This window comes from Desmodus rotundus, chromosome 11, assembly GCF_022682495.2.
Source record: "Desmodus rotundus isolate HL8 chromosome 11, HLdesRot8A.1, whole genome shotgun sequence".
NCBI classification, from domain to species: domain Eukaryota; kingdom Metazoa; phylum Chordata; class Mammalia; order Chiroptera; family Phyllostomidae; genus Desmodus; species Desmodus rotundus.
In genome coordinates this window covers 36,553,076-36,566,549 of record NC_071397.1, presented here as the reverse complement: position 1 = coordinate 36,566,549, position 13,474 = coordinate 36,553,076, and the positions used below count along the sequence as shown (strand labels likewise).

The following is a 13,474-nucleotide window of genomic DNA, read 5'->3' as shown; positions in this document are numbered from 1 at the left end:
AGAGTTCTTTGAAGTTAAAAACATGATTACTGAGATTATACACTAATTAACTATGTAGCAGAATGAACATAAGTGATTAAATTAGTGAACTGAAAGACAGGAATTCTTTTGAGATGTTATATAAATGCAAGGACATAAAAATATTAGGAAATATGTTGAGACAGAGTCAGGAGTTCTGTGATAGAATAATGGCTCCACGAAGATGTCCACACCCCCAGAACCTGTCAGTATGTTACCTTATATGGTGAAATTGACTTTGCAGATGTGGTTAAATTAAAGGACTTTGACATGAGGAAATTATCCCGGATTACCCATGTGGGTCAGGTGTGTAATCACAAGGATCCTGCTAAGCAAAAGAGCAAGAAAGAAGAGTCAGAGTCTTAAAACAACGTGAATTTATTATCTTACAGTTCTATAGTTCAGAAGTCTGAAATGTGTCTCATTGGGCTAAAAATCAAGGAGTCAGGGCCACACTTCTTTCTGGAGGATTCTTTAGGGGGAAAACCCATTCCTTTACTTTTTCCAGCATCTAGAAACCACCCACATTTCTTGGCTCTTTACCGCTTTCCATCTTCAAATCCAGAAACGGTTGGTGAGGTTCTTATACCTTCTCACTCTTAGTTCCTCTTCTGACTTCTTCTTCCACATTTAAGGACCTTCAGATCCCCCTAGATTATCCACAATAATCTTCCTATCTTAAAGTCAGCAGATCAGCAAGTTTAATTCTGCTATCTTAATTCTCTTTTGCTGGGTAAGTAACATAATCACAGGTTCTCCAAATTCAAATGCCTCTTGGCTTTACAATAGATCGTTTCAGTCACCAAACTTCTGCCTTCAAACTTTCACGTTCTAGTACACCCTCGGAAAGCATGGGGGTGGGGGGATGTTGATTAGTGTAGGGAGACATAAACTTACTAGATGTTCCCATCTAGTGCCCTCCTCCGGGTTATTTCAGCTTTTCATGGTCTTTGAGCTACTTTACAATTCTGTAAGTTTTAGAAAACTAGACAACTGATAGTAATACAAATAAGTCTTGTTGATAGAAATGCAAATAGTGTCCAGAGGAATGCAGTTAGTTCTTGTCCTACAGATATTGACCAGTTTTGCCAGTTTGCACCCATTTGTCAATTTTAAGAAGACTACATATTTCTTTTCTTATTGGATTATCCTTTAAACCAGTTGTAATATTTTACTGTCTCTCTCATTAATTTATTTGCTAAATAAAATCTTTGACACTTTTAATTGACTCCAGAGTTCCAAAACAGTTACATCAGACAAAGTCTACTTAGAGCAATTATTGTCTAGGTGGAAGAAAGATTCCTGGTGCTTCCCACACCACCATTTTCCCAGAACACTCTGCACTGTTTTTAGAGATCACATTTTGCCACCACATTTTTGTTCATTTCACCATTTTCCATGTTTCTATGACACAGTTCCAAGTGAGCTTCTTATAAACTGTCATAGGGTACTTTTTCCCAATCTAAGCACACAGGAATTTAACGTAGATTTAATCTATACATACTTATTAAATGTTTGGGCTTATTCCTACAATCTTATATTTTCTTTATAATATTTTTTATTTTGTTATTGTTCTGGGGTTCTTTTTTTCTGTCTTTTGTTAAGCAGATGGAGTTTTTTCATTTTATTTATGTTTCTGTAGTGCAGGAGTACACTTCTATAAAGGGTCAGTTAATACATACTTCTGTGGACTGCACAGTCTCTGTCGTAAGTTCTTTTTTTAATTTAAATTTAATTTTATTTTTTATATATTTATTGATTATGCTATTACAGTTGTCCCATTTCCCCCTTCACTCCATCCTGCCCAGACCCTCCCTCCCACATTCCCCCCCTATAGTTCATGTCCATGGGTCATACTTATAAGTTCTTTGGCTTCTACATTTCCTATACTATTCTTACCCTCCCCCTGTCCATTTTCCACCTATCATCTATGCTACTTATTCTCTGTACCTTCCCCCCTCTCTCCCCAGCCCACTCCCCTATTGACAACCCTCCATGTGATCTCCATTTCTGTGGTTCTGTTCCTGTTCTAGTTGTTGGCTTAGTTTGCTTTTGTTTTGGTTTTAGGTGTGGTTGTTAATAACTGTGAGTTTGCTGTCATTTTTACTGATCATATTTTTTATCTTCTTTTTCTTAGATACATCCCTTTAACATTTCCTATAATAAGAGCTTGGTGATGATGAACTCCTTGAACTTGAGCTTATCTGAGAAGCACTTTATCTGCCCTTCCATTCTAAATGAAAGATTTGCTGGACAGAGCAATCTTGGATGTAGGTCCTTGCCTTTCATGACTTGGAATACTTCTTGCCAGCCCCTTCTTGCCTGTAAGGTCTCTTTGGAGAAATCAGCTGACAGTCTTATGGAAACTCCTTTGTAGGTAACTGTGTCCTTTTCTCTTGCTGCTTGTAAGATTCTCTCCTTCTGCTTAATCTTGGGTAATGTAATGATGATGTGCCTTGGTGTGTTCCTCCTTGGGTCCAGCTTCTTTGGGACTCTCTGAGCTGCCTGGACTTCCTGGAAGTCTATTTCCTTTGCCAGATTAGGGAAGTTCTCCTTCATTATTTGTTCAAATAAGTTTTCAATTTCTTGTTCTTCCTCTTCTCCTTCTATAATTATAGGTACCCCTATCTATAATTTGGATGTTAGAATGTTTCAAGATGTCCTGGAGGTTCCTAAGCCTCTCCTCCTTTTTCTGAATTCTTCTCTCTTTGGTCTTTTCTGGTTGGATGTTTCTTTCTTCCTTCTGGTCCACACCATTGATTTGAGTCCCAGTTTCCTTCCCATCACTACTGGTTCCCTGTACATTTTCCCTTGTTTCTCTTAGCATAGCCTTCATTTTTTCATCTAATTTATAACCAAGTTCAACCAATTCTGTGAGCTTCCTGATTACCAGTGTTTTGAACTATGCATCTGATAGGTTGGCTATCTCTTGGTTGCTTAGTTGTATTTTTTCTGGAGCTTTGACCTGTTCTTTCATTCAGGCCATTTTTTTTCTTGATGTGCCTGTTATGTAAAGGCGTGGAGCCTTAGGTGTTCACTGGGGCGAGGTAACGCTGGTTGCTGCACTGTGATGCTGTATGTGGGGAAGAGGTCTGAGAGGTAGCAATGGCACTTGTTCCACTCTCTGCTGGATTTCAGTCACTCCCTCCGCTACCCAAAATCAAATTGGGCCCCTCTGGTGCTGATTCCCGAGTGGGTGGGCTTGTGCACGCTCTAGGTCCCTGTGGGTCTCTCCAACAAACTCTCCTGTGAGGCTGGGAGTTTCTCCCACTGCTGCCTCAACCCCCACGGGTGTTTTCAATCAGAGGTTTGAGGCTTTATTTCCCCATGCTGGAGCCCTGGATTGCTTGGTTTGTCTCGCTCCCCTACCCCCTGTTCCTCCCAGTTTATCTATGTGTGAATGTGGGGCTGCAGGGGCTGCCAGCCACCACCTTGTGGGGTCTGCTAGCTGCAGCCTGGCCTGCCTCATTCCACAATCCGCCACCTCGCTGGGTCCACCAGCCACTACCTTGCCGGGAGTCTTCTCCACCCCCCGGCTGCCTGTCTGCACCCCTCCTACCAGTCTGGATGAATGTTTCTTCTTTATCTCCTTGGTCGTCAGACTTCCATACAATTTGATTTTCTGTCAGTTCTGGTTGTTTTTTGTTTTTAAATTGTTGTCCTTCTTTTGGTAGCACTAGGAGGCACAGTGTGTCTACCTACGCCTCCATCTTGGCTGGAAGCTCCTGTCATAAGTTCTTGATTCTGTTCTTGCATAAAGACAGCCATAGACAGTACCTAAATGAATGAACATAACTGTGTAACATTAAAACTTTATTTTTAAAAAAATCAGGAAGTGGGCCAGATTTGGCCTATGGAGTTTGGTTTCCAACCACTGCTCTAAGGTCTTGTAGGTTATATAAAAACTATTGTGAAGCCATCTAGTGAGTAGCCTTCCTTTAGTGACCTTCAAATCAAGGACAAATGGAATCCTTTCCTCATATTCATTGTTTAAAATTGGACAATTTTTTCTTTTTAATATTAAGATCATGGTCATTTTATTCATTGTTCTTCTCCCTTTTCCATTATATCTCATTATTATGTCATGTTTTCATACTTTTCATCATGCCATCTATTCGCTTCAGTCCTTTGTCATTTTCTTGAAGACATTTCTCCCGTGGATCTATCTATCTTCTAACCATTTATCCTCCTGCCCTGCTCCATACTCACACTCTCTTGGCAAGTTGCATAGCTGTTTTTCCAGGATCTCAATTCACTGCTCTCCTGGACTGAGGCTGCTGCTTTCTCAATCCCATATTGTCTTCCTCTTGCTCAGTTGGCCACCTAGATATTAGGGTACATCCTCAACGGCAATTATACTTTTAACTTCTAAAATTCTTTCGTGCTCTCTGATTGTTCTTTTTCCTAACAAACTTTTATTGATTTTTCTTTGCACTCTCCTTGATGAAAATATCATGTAGAATTACTATTTTTTAAGTTCTGTATCCTTTAATTTTCTCCACTTCTTCTTGAGTCAGTTTATATATTCACTTGTTTCTATTGGTCCTCCTTTTCATTTAGTTCCTTTTCCTCAATTATCTGATGATATTTTGTTGTCGATTTATGTCTTTGAATGAGAAACTCAGTTGATTATCTAGTAGCTGCTGTGGGTTTTCTCTCCTTGAGCAGCAGAGTTAATTGCAGGACTCATAACTGGGAGCACCCTGTCCACTGGGAAGCTTCCCTTTATGGTGCCTGGACATGGAGCAGGCAGGCAAGCTGGAGCTCCCAGTTGCTAAAATAAGAATGGTCTTTCTCTGGCAGTGGCATTCTTTAGAGTTTTCTCCCTCCTGACAGGGCCACCTCATTCCTTTAGTTTGGCCACCTTTCTGTCTCAGACCTCTGTACTCTCTCCCATCTGATGTATCACTTTCTTTGAGGATATTTGCCCCAGGTTAACTCTGCTTTTCTAATTCATTTGTTGGGGCTGCTGTTCTAACTTTATTGATTGTATCCCCTTTATAAGCTTAGTGCTCTGTCCAGTTGTCAGTATTTGTTCACTCTTATTTTCACAGTTTCAGTGGATCCTGTCTTATCAGTATTTTTCTCACATACATATTCGGGTTTCCTTACCTCTTGTCCATCCAAACCCATTGATTTCTTTCTTCTGGGTGTGTCTCACAATTTCTGGTCTGTGGATGGTGACTTTTCTTACTTGCCAGTGTTGATATGACTATACCTACACACATTCTGTAAAATTAAGGGTTTTGGGTTCGGTATTTAGATTGACGATGAGTTCAGTTCCCTAGTTCATTTATTCTCTTTGAGGCCATTTAAGCTAACCATTTGCTGGGATAGTTTTAATCTTATTTCAAGTCACAGTGTTATTATCCGTCTCTGAAAATGTTACATTGACATTTTTTTATGTACATTTTATATATACTTTAAATTCTATTTAAATTTTTAATTAATCAATTACCATATACATTTCTTGTAAAAATCCAACTAATACCAGTAATACCAAGTCCTCCCTGTCCTCCCACTCTTACTCTAAAGACAATCACAGTTCTTGGCTTTCAATGTTTGCTTGCAAAACTTTTTCTGTACATATATAAAGCTACAGAAAATTACATAGAAATATAGTTTAATCTAAATTTGTTTTGCTGTTGCATTTTTATTGAATAATGTCTTATAGCTTTACCTATAATCAGTAAATATAGATCTAGTTCATTCCTTTTAATTGCTGTGCAGTGTGGACTATGGTTTATTTAACCTTAAGTATTAGTTTTGTTATCACAACAGTGCTGCAACAAATATCCTATATGTTTCCTGTTGTACATGTATGTGTGAGGATTAACTGGTCAAGAACTCATATCGCTGCTTATGGGGTATCTGCCTTGAAAATCCCCACCAAGGATTTTTAATCTACAGGAAAAGATTCTCTTTACTTTTGAGGAAGAAATCATTATATTTAATGATGTAAAGATATAAAAGCTTTTTTAGGAAGATACACGAATATTATGTCTTTATATAGTGTATAATACATAAAATACTATATGTTTAGGGGGACAATATATAACACTGTATTTAAAAACTAGAACAGCCCTGGCTGGTGTGATTCAGTGGGTTGAGTGTCCACCAGCGGTCACCAGTTCAATTCCCAGTCAGGGCACATGCCTAGGTTGCAGGCCAGGTCCCTGGTTGGGGGTGTACAAGAGGCAACTGATTGATGTTTCTCTTGCACATCAATGTTTCTCTCCCTTTCTTTCTCCCCCTCTTCCCCTCTCTCTAAAAAATAAATAAAATCTTAAAATAAAAAAAACTAGAGCAATGGTTGCCTCTGGGGAAGAAAAGAACAAAATAAGGGAGGGATATATAGGACTACAATCTATAATGTTGAGTTTCACACAGTGGTTAGTAGGTTCATGGGTTTTATTTATACATTTTATGGTCAAAATAAAACTAAAAACAAGTAGGTCAAGGATTAAATCTTTTCTACTTAATTCTAGTGTGGGAAGATTGGAAATCCCTGTTTGTAGAAAAAAGGAACATGCTTACCAAAAACAGAAATCTATAACTCTGGTACTAAGAAACTGTATCAACCCAGAAAATACTCAATGAGAGTAGAGCACTTAGGCAGAGAAAAAAAGCTTGACAAGAAACTGGAAACCTGTTATAGGTACCTTTATGAATCTCATGAGAAGTCAGTAAATGATCCCTTATTCTAGGTCTGTGACACTTCCCAGAAACTTTAAATGTCTGAACCTCTATATTTACACATGGCTATTGCTCTATGTGGAGTTGTATTTTATGTGTGTAATTAATAATCCACCAATGTCAGAGCTCATGATGCCCAACTTGCTATACTTGGAGAGCAAAGATATCTTTAAAATGAGGCACTATTTCTGCTTTTCTTTATAGCACTATAGGTCCTCATAGACTCTTGAGTCAACTATTGCTACTTCTTTAACATAACAGTCTTCAAACTTCTAAACACCTCACACCTTCTGACCACATTTTATTTTAATTTTGGAAAGACCCATCCTAGTAGAAGAGGATTTTTTTGTAACAGGAGAAAACTCCACTTCCTGCCCATTGGAGCTTAATCCACTAGTCAGTTCTTAAAAGAGGAACTGACAAGAATAGTAGCAAAATAAATTCCCAAACTCAAAGGCCTCACCAGCAGAGAAAAGGCTGACCTCATTTCTGGACTGCTTTCTGACATAAGTTTCTCAGCCATGGGGTGTTTTAGAGAATTTTACATGACACACAATAGAACCACATTCCCCCAACATGTGACTCAGAGAATCATGCTGTGACATATTACATATACTTCTATTGTGTGTGCTAGAAATGAAAAATCTCTAACTGAATATTTGGAAAGTTGCTGGTTGTACAAAACCAAACAAACAAAAAACTAAAACAAAAAAAAACAATGGTGGCAGGGTTCTGGTAGAATTGAGTGATAAAGAAATTGCCTCTTACAAGTTTCAGAGGAGAGATGGCATTTTTATGTTAAGAACTAGCAAATCACTAACTTAGTAGGCTGGAAGCTCAAATTCTCAGTCTTAAGAATATATTAGGAGTGTAATTTTAAGATTAAGATGTAAATCCACAAATATGCAGTGAAGGACACAGATAAGCCATGAAAAAAAATTACTGATGTTTGACTCAGTTAACTATTCTTTCTGACAGGATATTAAAGCTGCCTATGAGATTTCTTTGACTCTGACTCATTTGATTCATTTAGACATTGCCAGCAGAACAAGCTACAACAAAGCAGATCCATCTTAAAAAGCTCGCTCCTGGACATTCTAATAAAAATAAATAAATAATTGAATTGCTGATTTTGATTTTTTTAAAAAATTCACTCAGCATTTGAGTCTTCACACAATATAAACAGAAATATATATCATCTTCTTCTTCAGAATGCATGGGGAAGAAAGACCCACTGAACTAGCTCCAGGTACCTTGTAAAATTGTGTAATACTGAAGCATCTTCCTTGTGTTTGGTTTATTATAACCACACTAAGTTAAAATCTCAGTGTCTGATTTGAGCAGGCACAGGTTCTGAGCACAGAGATCTACATGAATAGGTGAATACGTGGATCTTAAGCACATCTATAGTCAATGGGTTTCTCAAGAGGCATCTGCTGCTGCAAAGAGAGAATCTCCAACGGAGTGAGTGGTATAAAGAGTTGAAGCTGCAAGCTGGCGGCACAGACATGTCTTATTCAACTTGAACAGTTTTTTTTTTTTTTTAATGAACCAACATTTAAAAAACAGGAGATTCCACATAAAAATTTAGACTTGTAATTTTCTTGAACATTTATAAGAGCTTCATCTCAAATCTACAGGAGCTAAGTGGCAGCAGCTTCCTCCGTTGCTCATAGTCTATGCATTTAGACTTCTCCAAGCCCTCCTCATGTACATCCCCTGCCCAACCTGGAAACACTTGGATTTGGGACCACTAAGGCAGAGAGTAAAGCAGAAAACTTAGAATTAAAAAGACTTATATACTCATTCCGTAGTTGGCACCAAGACAATATTCATTTGGATAAATATATTACCTGGATTTCACCCAAATCTATTGATATGGCAAACTGTGCATCATCCATTAAATGTTAGCTCTGCAGAGAAAACTTGTTCAAGTAATAAATTATAGTACTTTACTACAGAGTGAATGGTCCTGTGTCCTGACTAGGATGGGAGGGAAGGAGGTTATTATTAAAGTTGTACCTATGACTTATAACTCTAGATATTATCTAATTAGAACCTCACAATAAGGTCAAAGGGTAGGTATTTTACAGGTTAGAAAATCAAAGTTAATGGAACTAAAGCAACTCACTTGATATTAAATAATTACTAAGTGGTAGGGCCATATTCAAAGGCAGATCTTTGTGATTTAAAAAATAATTTTATATTTTATCAATTTTACCAAGTTTTCTTAGAGACATATCCACCTCTCTACCAGATGAGACAAATATTATTAATCATTTGACTCTCAGTTATGCACTAAAGTATATTTTGTAATGTTTGTTATTAGCTCATAACAAATATTTCAAGCTTTAAATTGCAAAATTTTAGAGAGAGCCTTTTTTACCAACCTCCAGGTAAGAAGATCCCCTTCCTTGTATTAGCTTAACAGCAGCTGTAGCAGAGACCCAAATTAACAGTGGCTCAAACACACTAGAAATGTATTTCCCTTCACACAATAGTATAGGAATAAGTCTACAGCTATTATTGTAGTTCCAAGTGGTCAGGTCCCAGGTTCTTCTTATCTTGTTCCACTGCCCTAAATTGATGCTGTCATCCTCATGGTATAAGATGGTTTGTCACCCTCTATGCAATCCATGCACAGGATGGAGAGGAAGGGAGGAAAACTTGCTTTTCCCTTGAAGGATATGATCCTGAATTTGCCCAGGTTATTTTCACTTATATCTCATTAACAAGAACTTAACCAAATAGCCACACTCAGGCATAAGGGAGTCTAGGGAAGATAGTCATTAGTTAGGGGGCCATGTGCCCAGCTAAAATTTTATTATGTAAGCAGTAGGGAACCAATACTATTAAACAACTATCCATCTTGGGCATGGTATGCATTTATTATTTATTTTTTTGTCTGTTTAATTTTAATCCTCACTGAAGGGTATGTTTATTGATTTGAGAGAAAGAGAGGGGGAAAGAAACCATCAATAAGTTGCTTCTCATAGGCACCCCTACTGGAGATCAGACCTGCAACCCAGGTATGTTCCCTAACTGGGAATCAAACCCACAACCTTTTGGTGCATGGGACAATGCTCCAACCAGCTGAGCCACCCGGCCAGGACTAGGGCACAGCCTTTAAAACTTACATGTAAGGTACCACTGAATTGCACTCTCCCTTCTGAGGTGAACACATCTTTGTTTCTTACAACATGACTTTGCCTGTCTTTCTGTTTTTGTTTCACTGTCAAAATCCTGATCCTTTGAAAAATCCTTTCTACATTAGATCTTATGTCCACTTACCCACATCAAAGTTCTTGACATTCTGCTTTTCACTGTTTCCCTATCCCAATTCTGTATGTTTTTTATATTGTACTCACTTGGAAATTACTATCCCCCTATGTTTCAACAAGTGTTAATCTACCTCTAGATTAATTCAAGACATATGTTTCTAATATATCCATGTGGAGATAGAATGATAATCTTAGGCTGGTTTTTGTTTGTATTCAGTGGTGTACTACTGTGAATAAAATAAGGCAAGACATTATGTTTATATCTCTTTGTTAGCATCAGGTACGTGGATGCATTGAATGAGTAGCAATCAATAATAGCGGTGATCCTCACATTTAATTAGAATCATTGGGCATCCAGTAGGCAGGCACAATTGCAACAGTCATCACCAACAATTAATACCCTTTCGCAAATTGATTTGTAGAGTCAATGCTGTCCTAATCAAAATCTCAGCAGGCTTTTTGTAGCTATTGACAACCTGATTCTGAAATCCGTATAGAAATGCAAAGTACTCTAATAGCCAAGACAAACTAAAAAAGAAGAGCAAACTTTGGAGGACAACCACTACCTAATTTCAGATCTCATTATCAAGCTATAGTATCAAGACAGTGTGGTATCAAAATAGATAAATAGGTCACTCAAAATGAATAAAGAATCCAGAAATAGACCCGCACATATATGGGTGACTGATTTTCCACAAAAGTGTACAAGCAATTGAATGGAGAAAGGATAGTGTTTTCAGGAAATGGTGCCAAGACAACTGAATGTATTATGCAGGAAAATGAACTTTGATTGGTACCTCACATCATATACAAAATTAACTCAAGATATATCATGGGCCTAAATGATCAAAAGCATGATTCATGAAAGAACAAACTGATAAATTGAAATTCATCAAAATTTAAAACTTTTGCTTTTCCAAAAATACTGTTAAGAGAATAAAGAGATAAGCCATACTGAGAAAATATTTTCAAATTCTATATCTGGTAAAGTAGGGGTCCCCAACCTCTGGCTGCAGACCAGTGGTGGTTGGGGCCTGTTAGGACCCAGGCCGCACAGCAGGAGGTGAGCTTGAATGTAATGCTCTTGAATCATCCCCAAACCATCCCCCCACCCCATCCATGCAAAAATGGTCTTCCATGAAACTGGTGCCTGGTGCCAAAAAGTTTGGGGACTGCTGTGGTAAAGCACTTGTTTCCAGAATGTATAAAGAATCCTTAAAACTCAATAATAAGAAAACAAACAACCCACTTTAAAAGGTGATGGATGGATACAGCCCTCCAGAAAACCACCATCAGCTCTGGCCCCAGAACCACAAAGTGTATTTAGTACAAATGTAAGCAGTGGTTATAATACAAAAAATAAGAAAGAGACTTAATAAATACCCAACTAAATAAAAGTACAGAAGGTTTGGGATTCAGCATCACTTCCCCAGATGTAACAATAGGTGATTCAGCTCCAATTTATATGAAAAACATCCTCCCCAGAGGGGCTGTCATTCAAGATGGCCAACTTAAGTCAGAAGATCAACTTAGAGGTAAATGGAATAGATTTAGCAGGTAAATCCCTAGAGGAAGTTGTTTCCCAGTTGAGAAGCACCAAGATGGAAGGGACTGTGAGCCTTCTGGTCTTTCACAAAAAAAGATGCTTTCCACCCAAGGGAACAGAATGCAGAGCCAAGCTAAATTCAGATTCCAAAAGAAACAAAGCAGAAGATGAGGGTGTTCCTTTCACACCTGATCGCACCAGGGAATTTCTGATGTTCGAAGTTCCACTTAATGATTCAGGATCAGCAGTCTTGGTGTCAGCGTCAAAAGTAACCAGTCAAAATAGCTCATCGTGTGGATTTGGAATCTTTGTCAAGTCCACTATTAATGGAGTAGCAGCAGTATCTAAAGATGGAAGGCTCTGGGTGAATCAATGATCAGCTGATAGCAGTGAATGGAGAATCACTGTTAGGCAAGACAAACCAAGATGTCATGGAAATCTTCAAAGAGTCCATGTTCACTTCAGGGAACAAGCAAGGAATGATTTAACTCATTGTGAAGCTAATAACCAAGTGCAATGAGCTGTTGTCACCTGGGAGGCCTTCTGGGCCTGAGCTACCCACTGAAGCAATGTTGGATGACAGAGAAAAATGAATTTCCCATTCCACCCTGGCTGGTATGGTTTAGTGGACTGAGTGCTGGCCTGTGAACCAAAGGGTCACCAGTTCGATTCCCAGTCAGGGCACATGCCTGGGTTTTGGGCCAGGTCCCCAGTCGGGGGCACATGAGAGGCAACCATACATTGATGTTTTTCTCCCTCTCTTTCTCCCTCCCTTCCCCTCTGTCTAAAAAGAAATAAAATCTTTAAAAAACAAACAAACAAAAAAAGAATTTCCCATTCCTTCTAAGTGGGATTGAGAGGCTCTTTGAATCACCCACAAGAAGTGTCACACTCAGTGGGATAATAGGTAAATGCCAGCTGTCTCCCACAGTGAATATGCCCAAAGATGACACTGTTATTATAGAAGATGACAGGTTACCAGTGCTTCCTCCATATCTCTCCAACCAGTCATCTTCCAGCTCTTCCAGCTCACATGATGAGGTGGGACTCATGAGGACAGATGCTGGCCTCTGGACTAAGGCTGAAGTCAGTAATTTAGCAGACTGCTCTTTGACTCCCAATGTGGATCCAGTTCTTACTTTTCAGTGAGAAGTATTTGGGCCCCACATTAGGTCAGAAAAACACACAAAGCAATTTTCAGATGCCAATCAATTGGATTTCATTAAAACACAAAAATCAAAAAGAATGGATTTAGGGTTCTGGTCAGGTGACTCAATTGGAGTGTTGTCCCAATATGCCAACGTTGCAGGTTTGATCCCCAGTCAGGGCACATACAAGAATAAACCAATGAACAACAGGCCAATGTTTCTCTCTCTCTCTTTCTCAAATTATTTTTTTTAAAGAATGGATTAGTACCTGATAAGACTAAAACTCAATACAGTGAATGCCCAGAAAGCAGGTTCTGCCCCCAGAGATGTGGAAGCTTCCCTGGGTCTGAAGAGGGCCAGCTCATTAGAGAGTTTGCAGACAGCATTAACTGAGTGACTTTGGGGATATTCATTTCCATTGCCTACAACCACAGGTAAGCAGAGGAAAGGGATGTAATAAGAGCTTCAGCAATGCCATGGACAATTCTTATGATAAACCCACAGTAGATGGCAATGATGAAGGCATGGACATATTGGAAGAAGACACAGAAGAAAGTTCAAGATCAGAGAAAGAGCCTGTCTGCACAACCAGTGACAAGCCTTCACATTCTTTAAAGAGACAAATGAATGGAAACTAAGAGAAAGGCAGTAAGACTGATAGGAGAAAGGATAAAACTGGAAAAGAGAAAAAGAAAGAGATAAGGAAAATAAAAGCCAAGAAGGAAATGCTGAAAGGCCTGGGAGACATGTTCAGCCTTACCAAACTGAAGCCTGAGAAGAGATGA

The 13,474-nt window shown here is 38.7% G+C and overlaps 1 pseudogene; it reads left to right on the top strand.

Moving 5' to 3' along the window:
• Positions 1-202: 202 nt before the first annotated feature.
• Positions 203-13,474, top strand: LOC112319277 (partitioning defective 3 homolog; annotated as a pseudogene).